Source organism: Pongo abelii, chromosome 5 (genome assembly GCF_028885655.2).
Source record: "Pongo abelii isolate AG06213 chromosome 5, NHGRI_mPonAbe1-v2.0_pri, whole genome shotgun sequence".
Lineage (NCBI taxonomy): Eukaryota > Metazoa > Chordata > Mammalia > Primates > Hominidae > Pongo > Pongo abelii.
In genome coordinates, this window is record NC_071990.2 from 27,103,327 (window position 1) to 27,116,155 (window position 12,829).

General features: G+C 41.6%; 1 non-coding gene across 1 annotated transcript; it reads right to left on the bottom strand.

Annotated features, from left to right (window-relative positions):
- Positions 1–10,881: 10,881 nt before the first annotated feature.
- On the bottom strand, positions 10,882–10,964 carry TRNAL-UAA (transfer RNA leucine (anticodon UAA)). The gene has a single exon. It is a non-coding gene; the product is annotated as a tRNA-Leu (tRNA).
- Positions 10,965–12,829: the final 1,865 nt, after the last annotated feature.

A 12,829-nucleotide genomic window follows, 5' to 3' on the forward strand; every position in this document is an offset into this window, starting at 1 on the left:
AAAACATAGTACAAAAAGAGAAAGAAAGAAAAAAGAAATCTCATATTTTCTTGATAACATGTTTAAATGATAATATTTGGAGTTAAAATATATTAGAAGTAGCTGGGCGCAGTGGTATGCTCTTGTAGTCCCAGCTATTCCAGAGGCTGTGGGAAGGGGGATTTCCTGAACCTAGAAGTTTGAGACCATCGCGGGCAATACAGTGAGCCCCCTTCTCTTAAAAAAAAAAATTAAATTAATTTCACTTGTTTAACTCTACTTTCTTAGTATTACTAGAAAGCTTAAAATTACCCACTATATGATATTATATGTTAACTCTCACATCTTCTTGTGGTTATTGATGTGGTAACATCAGGAAAGTGCTATCAATTTACCAGGGGCACAGTCCCTTTGAGCAGACTGCAGACTCTGTAATGCTGTCATATTGCATTTGTTTTTCATCAGTAAATACATATTTTCTTCTCTTAAACCAATTTCTGTTTTTCTTTGTGTGTGTGTGTGTGAGAGAGAGAGAGAGAGAGACGGAGTCTTGCTGTCTCCCAGGCATTCCATGGCAAAATCTCAGCTCACTGCAACCTCCGCCTCCCAGGTTCAAGAGGTTCTCCTGCCTCAGCCTCCCGAGTAGCTGGTATTACAGGCACCCGCCACCATTCCCAGCTAATTTTTGTGTTTTTTAGTAGAGATGGGGTTTCACCATGTTGATAAGGCTGGTCTTGAACTCCTGGCCTCAGGTGATCCACCCCCTCAGCTTCCCAAAGTGCTAGGATTACAGACGTGAGCCACCGTGCCCAGCCTCTCTTAAACCAATTTCTAGTGTGCAAAAACGGTAAACTCCTCATACTAAATTTCTTTTCCTGATTTTCTTTTTTCATTCAAGAGAGATCTATGGGTTGGCTAACGAGCTTGCTTAGTAAACTGAAGATCCTGGATTTCAGTTTGGTAGGGCTTTCTATAGGCTTTGTAATTTTTACAAGTGTAGCTCTATCTTTGTTGCATACAGTTTAAGGAATTTATTCTTGATGACATCTGTGTTATTGATTTGTTCTATGGTGTGGAAAACTAAAAAGCCTGAGGTCTAGTTCATCAATTTAGTTTCTGAGGGTGGCAGGAAGTCGGAAAGACTGGATGGAATATGCTACATGATGGAAGCCGCATGAACAATCATTCCCTATGTGGCGTGACTAAAGCACTGTCAATTATTTATTGGGAACAAAAAAAAATTTAGAATTTTCAGGTCTGGTGCGGTGGCTCACGTCTGTAATCCCAGCACTTTGGGAGGCCAAGGCTGGTGTATCACTTGAGGTCAGGGGTTCGTGACCAGCCTGGCCAACATGGCGAAACCTGTCTCTACTAAAAATACAAAAATTAGCCAGGCGTGGAGGCGGGCACCTGTAATCCCAAGCTACTCAGGAGGCTGAGGCAGGAGAATCACTTGAACCCAGGCGGCAGAGGTTGCAGTGAGCCTAGATGGCAGCCCCTGCACACCAGCCTGAGAGCAAGACTCTGTCTCAAAAAAAAAAAAATTAGTGTTTTCATCTGATGACAATTTCCTTGTCCTATACAGTAAGATTACTAATGATTTCTTTTGCAATCATTGAATATTTTGTCTTTTATCTATGACTTTACCATTTGAGAACACGCAATAAGAACTCCAGTAGTTACTGGAAATCAACATTTTCAATTTTGTATGATCTCCACAAAAATTGTTTTGGTTTTTTTTTTTTTTTGAGACGGAGTTTTGCTCTTGTTCCCCAGCCTGGAGTGCAATGGCGCGATCTCAGCTCAACCAACCTCTGCCTCCCAGATTCGAAGTGATTCTCCTGTCTCAGCCTCCCAAGTAGCTGGGATTACAGGCGCCCACCACCATACCCAGTTAATTTTTTTTTTTTTTCTGTTTTTAGTTGAGACGGGGTTTTGCCATGTTGGTCAGGCTAGTCTCGAATTCCTGTCCTCAGTTGATCCACCTGCCTCAGTCTCCCAAAGTGCTGGGATTACAGGCATGAGCCACTGCACCCGCCTCCACTTTCTTTTCTCCACTTTCATGGAAGTCAATAGAAGGGAGCTGGACACTGGAGAAGTTGAGAGGTCTGCAGGAGCTGCTGGAACCAGAAAGCAAAACTCTCTTCCTCCTGCAAAGTCTCTCCAGCACCCACAACGGACAAAATTCAGTGACAGCTGGCACAAGAAAAAAAAAAGTAAAGGGCCCAGATCCCATTTCAAAAAGCAGTCTGAAAGGATGAATTGCAGATTGAAATGTAAAAAAAGCAATCATGGGCACAGATGGCTCCATAATGAGCAGGGTCCCAGAGCAGTGCCCCCAAACAGTATCTTCCAACTCATAACACACTGAAAACTGCTAAGTAGATACCATCAATTATGCACTTTTAAATAGTGAGTGATCCATATATGTGCTCTTGTCTTTTTCTTCTGTTCTTTTTGGGTTTTTTGTTTTTTGTTTTTGAGAGACAGAGTCTTGCTCTGTCACCCAGGCAGGAGTGCAGTGGCAGGATCTAGCCTCACTGCAACCTCCGCCTTTCTGATTCAAGCGATTATCCTGCCTCGACTTCCCAAGTAGCTGGAATTACAGGTGCTCGCCACCATGGCCAGCTAATTTTTGTATTTTTCTTAGTAGAGACGGGGTTTCACTATGTCTTAGCCAGTCTGGTCTTGAACTCCTGACCTCAGGTTATCGACCTGCTCCGGCCTCCCAAAGTGCTGGGATTACAGCACCCCGCTTGTTCTTTTGTGTAGTTTTTGTTTTTGTTGTTGTTTGTTTGTTTGTTTTGAGACAGAGTTTTGCTCTTGCCGTCCAGGCTGGAGTGCAATGGCGCAGTCTCGGCTCACTGCAACCTTCACATCCTGGGTTAAAGCAGATCTCCTGCTTCAGCCTCCCAAGTAGCTGGGATTACAGGTGCCTGCCACCAAGCCTGGCTAATTTTTGTATTTTTAGTAGAGATGGGGTTTCACCGTGTTGGCCAGGCTGGTGTGGAACTCCTGACCTCAAATTATCCGCCCGCCCCGGCCTCCCAAAGTACTGGGATTACAGGCGTGAGCCACTGCACCTGGCTTCTTCTGTTCTTTCCAACGCACTTTAGATATTTCTGGATGATTGGTTTATCCTTTCCTCCTCTAGTTCTCTTTTTTTCGGGCTAAGCCACATATATGTCCTTTAAAGTTGCCAATCTGACAGAACCTGAAACACCACATGTAGTTTTTGTATACTTTATCGTCAAACACATTTACTTCATATTTAAATATGAAAGTAAAATTAACATAATTTTGATTTCCAAAACCTTTTTTGGATTTTTGTTTTGTTTTGTTTTTTGTGGGTTTTTTTTGTTTTTTGTTTTTTGTTTTTTGTTTTTTATTTTTTTGAGACAGAGTTTCGCTCTTGTTGCCCAGGCTGGAGTACAATGGCGCGATCTTGGCTCACCGCAACCTCGGCCTCCCGGATTTAAGCGATTCTCCTGCCTCGGCCTCCTGAGCAGCTGGGATTACAGGCATGTGCCACCATGCCTGGCTAATTTTGTATTTTTAGTAGAGACGGGGTTTCTCCATGTTGGTCAGGTTGGTCTCAAATTCCTGACCTCAGGTGATCCGCCTGCCTCAGCCTCCAAAAGTGCTGGGATTACAGGCGTGAGCCACCGCGCCTGTGCTTTTTTTCGGTTTTATGAAAGCTTTTCTTTATTCGATCCTAGTCCTTGTTGTTGGATACAGTATTGTTTCTCTCCCTTCTGAAGATATTAGTGAGATATGATATAATATGATACATGGTATAAAGTTTTTGCTGCAGTCTGTGTCCTTAAATTGTATTTTAAAAATCTCTTTATATATCCTTCCTCCCTCCCTCCACCTCTCTCTTTCTCTCCCCCACCTCTCTCTCTATATATATTTGGTGATCCTTGCACTATACACATTGTATTAGTTTGTTATCACTGCCATAACAAAGTACCACAGATTGTGTGATTTAAACAACAGACATTTATTTTCTTACATTTCTGGAGGCTAGAGGTCAGAAATTATGGTGTCAACAGGATTTGTTTGTTTGTTTGTTTGTTTTATGCTTCTTTCCCTGGTTTGCAGATAGCCATTTCCTCCATGTCCTCATATCGTCTTCCTTCTGGGTGTGTCTGTGTCCTAATCATTTCTTTCAAAGACACATCATACTGCATTATGGCCAATTCTAAACACCTCATTCAAAGGCCCCATCTCCAAAGATAGTCACATTCTCAATTAGTACGTGTTAGGACTTCAAAATACGAATTTGGTAAAGAGGGGAGGACACAAATTAATCTTTGACGCATATATTTAAGAATAGGAGACTAAAATGCTGTTTGAGGCTGGGCATGGTGGCTCAAGCCTGTAATCCCAACACTTGAGAGGCCAAGGTGGGTACACCACTTGAGGCCAGGAGTTTGAGACCAGCCTGGCCAACATGGAGAAATCCCACCCCTACTAAAAATACAAAAAAAAAAAAAAAAAAAAAAAAAAAATTAGCCGGTTGTGGTGGCACTTGCCTGTAATCCCAGCTACTCAGAAAGCTGAGGCAGGAGAATTGCTTGAACTCCAGGAGATGGAGGTTGCAGTGAGCTGAGATCCTGACACTGCACTCCAGCCTGGGCGACAGAGTGAGACTCTGTCTCAAAAAAATAAAAATAAAATAAAATGCTGATTGAGAAGACAATGTAGTCATATTGTTCCTATCATTCCCACTAAACACAGTTAAAAACCCTGGACATCATATATAAAACATACATAAGAAGACTTCAAAAAACGGAGAGAAGGCAAACTGGTGGGAGACCTTTCGACCTGAGGAAGGACACAGTGGTAAATTTCCTAATTTTTGTTTTTTTAATTTCATGTATCCTGGACTGAGTGCTGGAGAAGCCAACAACCCATTAACACAGACAAAAATCCACAAGAAAAGCCAGCTTTCTCTAGCCAAATGAAAAGAAAAAGAGCAGCCTAGCAAGACAAAACTTACAGACAATAATTCTCTATTCCAACAGCATACTACAGAAAACGCTGAACTCCAATATCCCTACTCCCTCATTCCCCACCTGAAAGGCCCAGTCGGGAGCCCAAACTCTCACCTTTGACCAGCAGCTGAGGTGGTTTCAGAGAAGGCCAATTGTGGAACTGAGATCTTTAACCTCATTTGGTAGTATCACTGCCCACCTTCACACCTGCTAACCCCAGCCTGATCAGAAGCTCAGAGCACTTGAGTGTGGTTCTTAAAGGGAAAAATAACTTGATTTATATGGCTGGAACACTGTGGTTGGGAGAAACCTCCACTGTCAGGAGACAGTAAGTAATCAGTAAGGATCTGTAAAAGGGTTGGGCAGATTTCCAGAAATCAACTTCCAGTCAACCCGGAGATCATAGTCCTAAAAATGAATTAGAGACAAAATAAGGTAAAGTTCCATTGCTTTGTAGGATGTTGTACACCTTTCTAATTTGTTAGTCTCCTCCAGGCTAGTGAGCCTCCATATTACTCACTTAATAGCATTGTCTTCTAAATATCCTGCTATAAATTTCCTCTATATTCTGAAACAGAGCAAGGGGTTATATAACTCTAAATTTCCTCAAAATGGCATTAAAACGAGATCTATTTTCACTCTCCTATTCACTACATGTACACGAACGCCACCAATACCTGAAATTTTGGGGGCTGGCTTTCACAAGGTAAGTTATATTCTTTGGCTTTTCCCAATTCTGGCTTAAAGTGAAACTTTCCTTGTGTATCACACTAGTCCTTCTGTTATTTGGTTTTCAGAATTTTGCTACTGCTTTCTACTTTCCCATTATTGTCCTTTTGTACTTATGAACGGCTCTCTCTCCTTTTTTTCTTTTTTGTTTCTTTTCTTCCTTCCTTCTTCTCTTTCTTCTCTCTCTCTCTGTCTCTGAATTTTGGGCTAGAAAGACATCGGATGCCTGTCTTCAATACGTGATTATTGTAAACAGGTCTATTTCTAACTTACCATGATTTTTCACAATGCTTGATATTCAGAGGATTAACAAAATAATACAGTAGGCAATGAAGAGGATGCTATCCTTTATGCTCAGATTAAAATCCTAAAGGGACTCCAGCCTCCACCTAGAATATAGAAAGTTGGAAAGAATATTGCTCCTAATCTAACAATGAAAAAGTCCACATAGGCCAGGCGCGGTGGCTCACACCTGTAATCCCAGCACTTTGGAAGGCTGAGGTGGGCAGATCACCTATTACCTGAGGTCAAGAGTTTGAGACCAGCTTGGCTAACATGGTGAAACCCTGTCTCTACTAAAAATACAAAAAAAAAACAAAAAACAAAAAAAAAAAACTAGCCGGGCATGGTGGCGCATGCCTGTAATCCCAGCTACTCAGGAGGCTGAGGCAGGAGAATTGCTTCAACCCGGGAGGTGGAAGTTTCAGTGAGCCGAGATGGAGCCATTGCACTCCAGCTTGGGCGATAACAGTGAAACTCCATCTCAAAAAAAAAAAGAAAGAAAAGAAAAAAGAAAGAAAAAGTCCAGATAGTCTAGAAAAGCATAATTTTCCTTGAACCCATGAAAAAGTTAAAGTCTCAGAGCAACCACATAGCCTGAAATCTATGGAAAAATGGGTGCTTCCAAGTAGAAATGGGAAATGAATACTGGCTCAACTATAGCAATAGGATGATGATGAGGCTCCATGCAAGAGGGTAAGAAAAATTCAGCAAAAATTCAATATTTTATGACTTGCTGAATTTAGTCTAAGTGTCTATGTCTAAGAAGGAAATTCTAGAACCCCTAGGATCAAGTACTCAAGAAGAGTTTTCACACTTTTGCAGGCTTTTCTTCACAATTCTCATAGTACTGCTGTCCTCCATGTTGCAGGAGAATTGGTTCCAGGACCCGCAAGAATACCAAAATCCACTGATGCTCAAGTCCCTTATATAAAATAACCTATGCACATCTTCCTGTATACTTTAAATCATGTCTAGATTATTTATAATACCGAATATAATGTAAATCCTATGTAAACTGTTGCTATACTGTATTTTTTAATTGTTGCACTGTTGTTTTTATTTTTTTCAAATATTTTTGATCCTTGGTTGGTTGAGTCAACAGATGTAGAACCCGTGCTCATAAGAAATGATGGAGCAGGGCAAGAGATCAGAGAAAGCCCCTTTCAGTGGAACAGGACTGACAGAGAGAATAGCCTGTCCCTAAAGAAAGAAAGCTGAAGCACTTAGGGAGTAGCAGCAAACATGGTTATATCCAGGGAGCAGAAAATTCACAGGAGCTGAAGAAAGTAAAAAAGAATGAAAATGTGTACTTCAAAGGAGTATCAGGTACAGAATATTAGAGAATGTCAACTTCTGGGAGCAGGCAGAATGACTAAGAACATCCCACCTCAGAGACCCTGATCACAGAGTCTGCCTGTCTTAGTCTGTTTTGGGTTGCTATAACAGAATACCTAAGCCTACGTAATTTATAAAGAAAAGAGTCTTATTTGGCTTATGATTCTGGTAGCCGGAAGGTTCAACCACATGATCATCTCAACAGACGTAGAAAAACATTCAATAACATTCAACACCCATTTATGATTTTAAAAAAAAGTAGTAAACTGGGAATAGAGAGGAGCTTCTTCAACTTTATAAAAAGCATCTGCAAAAAAAATGTAACATCATACTTAATGGTGAAAGACTGAATGACTTCTCAAGATAGGGAATGTCTGACAAGAATATCTGCTGTCACTACTCTTTTTTTTTTTTTTTGAGACGGAGTCTCGCTCTGTCGCCCAGGCTGGAGTGCAGTGGCGCGATCTCTGCTCACTGCAAGCTCCGCCTCCCGGGTTCACGCCATTCTCCTGCCTCAGCCTCCCGATTAGCTGGGACTACAGGCGCCCGCCACAACGCCCGGCTACCGGCTAATTTTTTTGTATTTTTAGTAGAGACGGGGTTTATAGTATAGACGGGGTTTCACTGTGTTAGCCAGGATGGTCTAGATCTCTTGACCTCGTGATCCACCCGCCTCGGCCTCCCAAAGTGCTGGGATTACAGGCGTAAGCCACCGCGCCCAGCCTCTTACCACTCTTATTCAACATTGTTCTAGAAGTCCTGTTTAATGTAATTACACGAGACAAATAAATAAAAACACACAGATTAGATTGTAAAGGAAGAAATAAAACTCTTTCTAGTCATAGGCAACATGATTGTCTATACAGAAAATGCAAAATAATCTAAAATAAAAAATAAATATAACCTAAAATAAATAAAAATGAATATAACCTAAAAATAAAATATATAAAATAGAATAATAAAAGAATGTAGTAAGACTGTGAGATAAAAGGTAAATAAATAAAAATCTATTGTATTTCTATGTACAGAGGTACCTCCACTTATGGTGGGGTTACATTCCAACGAACCTATTTCAAGTTAAGAATATAAGTCAAGGCCGGGCGCGGTGGTTCACGCCTGTAATCCCAGCACTTTGGGAGGCCGAGACGGGCGGATCACGAGGTCAGGAGATCGAGACCATCCTGGCTAACACGGTGAAACCCCATCTCTACTAAAAGTACAAAAGAATTAGCCGGGCGTAGTGGCGGGCGCCTGTATTCCCAGCTACTCCGGAGGCTGAGCTAGGAGAATGGCGTGAACCCGGGAGGCGGAGCTTGCAGTGAGCCCAGATGGCGCCACTGCACTCCACCCCAGCCTGGACGACAGAGCGAGATTCCGTCTCCAAAAAAAAAAAAAAAAGAATATAAGTCAAAAATGCATTTAGTACCTCCCCCCCCAAAAAAACCCATCACGAAGTTTAGAAAATTTAAGGCAAACCATGGTAAGTCACTTTATTCGAAATGAACAATTAGGGCCAGGCGCCATGGCTCACGCCTGTAATCCTGGCTGGATCACCTGAGGTCAGGAGTTTGAGACCAGCCTGGCCAACATGGCAAAACCCCATCTCTACTAAAAATGCAAAAAAATTAGCCAGGCGTGCTGGCAGGCGCCTCTAATCCCAGCTACTCGGGAGGCTGAGGCAGGAGAATCGCTTGAACCCGGGAGGCGGAGGCTGCAGTGAGCTGAGATTGCACCATTGCACTCCAGCCTGGGCGACAGAGCGAGACTCTGTCTCAAAAAAAAAAATGTCTGATTATTGTAGTTTGCTCAGAAAATATAAGGAGCTCTCAGAACTCAATAATAAGAAAACCAAATAATAACGAATATTTAAGCACACACTTTGCCAAAGATTATATATGGCCAACAGATAAACACATACACTTTATGAAAATATACTTTAATCTTTAGGGAAATGCAAATCAAAATCACAGTAAGATACTAATATTTTTGCTAGAATGGCTAAAAAATTAAAAGATAATTGAAAACAAGCATTGGTGAGAATGAGGGGGAACATAAACTCTAATATGTGGTTCCTGGGAATTTAAAACGGTATGAATTGTTGCTGGAAATTTAAGACGGTATGACTGCTTTGGAAAGCAAGTCAGCAGTTTCTCATGAAACTTGTAAAACAAAAGTGATAAACACTACATGAAGGTCCAATATCACTGTGAAGAAGGACAGGAGAGAATTCTAAAAATAGCAGGGCTCAAACAACAATTGGTTGCTGTCATCGGATGCAAGGACAGTCTCTCACTAAGTATATACAGCAGTCGGATTACACGTATTTTTCTTTTATAAAACTATAACCACACCGAGGATCATTTCCTTTCATTTTCCTGTCAAGATTGATTTAGGTTAGCCAATTATCTCCTGCTCGTTGAAATAAATTTAAAAGCACATTATTTACTTATTGATGCTTTCCTATAATGTCTTAGCTGAACATTTCTATTCTGAAAGACTATTTACATTCGACAATCTTGCTCGCATTTGGGATAATTTCTCCTACTTGAGTCTGATTTTTATAAGGAATATTGAGAGCCTTAACCTTAGTGGAGTTGGGCTTCTCTGAGTTCCTCTGTCTGGCAACAAAAAGAAGCAGTGCTTGTGGGATTCGCTTTTGCCTGCCTTAGTGCCAAAGAGAACCTAAACGAAAAATATTTCACAATTTCCTTTCTTTCGGAACTGAATCGCCTGCAGAATTCAGGTCTCTTTAGGTAGAACATCCACTTAGGCTTTCCTCTTCCCACAATTCCTTTTTTTTGAGACAGAGTCTCACTCTGTTGCCCAGGCTGGAGTGCGGTGGCACGATCTCAGTTCACTGCAACCTCCGCCTCCCTGGTTCCGGCGATTCTCATGTCTCAGCCTCCGGAGTAGCTGGGCTAACAGGCGTGCACCGCCACACTCCGCTGATTTATTTATTATTATTATTATTTTTTTTTGAGACGGAGTCTCTCTCTTGTCGCTCGGGCTGGAGTGCAATGGTGCAATCTCGGCTCGCTGCAACCTCCACCTCCCGAGTTCAAGCGATTCTCCTGCCTCAGCCTCCCGAGTAGCTGGGATTACAGGCGCCCGCCACCACCCTCGGCTAATTTTTGTATTATTAGTAGAGACAGGGTTTCGCTATGTTGGCCAGGCTGGTCTTGAACTCCTGACTTCAAGTGATCCTCTAGCCTCAGCCTCCCAAACTGCTAGGATTACAGGCTTGTTAATGTACTTAAATACATCCCACAGTGATAGGAATGTATTCAAGACTTGAATACACCGTGCTGTTAGGCCATAGGAATTGTGGGAAGAGGCGTCTCCTACTTAACACTGCTCACCGAAGCAATTTCTTTGACGATTAAAAAAAAAAAAAAAAAAAAAGTAGTGTTGGGCAGAATATTGTTTAATAACCCTCGTTATTATTTGAAGCGTTTACACTAAAATTGAGAGGGGGGTCATATTAGTTGTTATGTAAGCATACCTAGCTTCCAACTCTGCGCCAGAAATCGCAAACGTCAAAATATGCGCCACTGCTTACCGGGAGTGGGGCTCGAACCCACGCAGACACCTGTCCATTGGATCTTAAGTCCAACGCCTTAACCACTCGGCCATCCCGGTGACAAGGCAGCGTTTTCTTGTCAACATTTACTAGGCAAGAATTTGTAGTTTCTGGAAGATTATGAATAATTTTGTATCCGCGAAAACTAGGACCATGTTTAAAAGAGTGTACAAAGTTAATAAATTTTTCTAATATTGCTTGGAAATAAACAAATGAAAAGATATATTTCCAAAAGCATGACTTAATCACTAATTTGTGACAGGCATTATACTAGGTGTTAGGGAAAGACGAACCATCCCTGATTCCTTGAACTTCCATTAAAATGAGGCAAGTTGAGGGAAATCCATGCCTGTCAATGCTGCGATCAGAGCTGAATTCTAAAGATTCAGCAACCTCCGCCTCCCGGATTCAGACGATTGCTGGGTGCAGGAAAGAACATGTCAGAGAAAAGAGTCTCCCATACATTGACATACAGAAGAGTTTTTAATAATTCTATTGTTGTGATTTTTTTAAACATGAACTATACAGTATAATCATCTGTGGATTTTGTAAAATATACTTATCTAGATAGTTTAAATTCCTACATATGACAGATAAAAAAATAATAGAAACATGTAGAAAAATAGCTTTATTATCTAGGGGACAGAACAACATTAAACAAACAAAACTAAAAACACAAACAATAGGCCGAGCGTGGTGGCTGACGGCTGTAATGCCAGCACTTTGGGAGCCCGAGGAGGGCGGATCACCTGAGGTCAGGAGTTCGAGGCCAGTCTGGTCAAGATGGCGAAACCCCGTATCTACTAAAAAATACAAAAATTAGCAGGGTGGTGGCATGCGCCTGTAACCCCAGCTACTCGGGAGGCTGAGGCAGGAGAATCGCTTGAACCTGGGAGGCGGAGGTTGCAGTGAGCCGAGATCGTGCCACTGCATTCCAGCCTGAGCAACAGAGCAAGACTCCGTCTCAAAAAAAAAAAAAAACAAAAACCAAAAAAAAACACAAATAGTAAAGCAAAACACTGATATAGTCTGCTGCACCCAAATCAAAGAAAGCCACAATGGAACAGTAAATAGACAAATACAACCAAAGTAGAAGATACTTGAAATATTTACAAATGAAAATAACTTAATCTACATGTTACAGTAAGAAGCCATTAAAATCAGCAAGATCAAACAGCAAGCTCAATAGAAAATGTGTAAAGAAGCTGGGCGCGGTGGTTCAATCCTGTAATCCTAGCACTTCGGGAGACCGAAGCTGGCGGATCACCAGGTCAGGAGTTCGAGACCAGCCTGGCCAATACGGTGAAACCCCGTTTCCACTAAAAATACAAAAAAATAGCAAGGCGTGGTGGCAGGCGCCTGTAGTCTCAGCTGCTCGAGAGGCTGAGGCAGCAGAATCGCTTGAACCCAGGAGGCAGAGGTTGCAGTGAGGCGAGATCGTGCCACTGCACTCCAGTCTGGGTGACAGAGCAGGGCTCTGTCTCAAAAAAAAAAAAAAGAAAAAAAAAGAAAATATATAAAGAATAGGGACAGGGTCTTCATCAAACTCATGATAAGAAGAACCTGAAAAGATTAACATTTTAAATATTTAATAGTATTATCAATTTATAAAATGCAAGATAAAATAAGTTATTACTCAACCTACATTAGACTGGAAGAATTAGAAAGCTTGATGTGTCCATTACTGCAGAAATGGGAATATGGACGCCCTCATATCTTGCTGGTGGAAGTTTATATTAATGCAGCCACTTTGGAAAGCAGTCTAATACTTTTTACTCAAGATGACCTAGGTATTCAGCTCCTAGGTATACATTCCCCCTCATGTCACAAAGATACAGATTGTATCACATGTGGATGTTAATTGCCTCACTATTTTTCCTCTTCCAGAATCAGATTCAGCCTTGAAGCCAACATTGAACAGTAG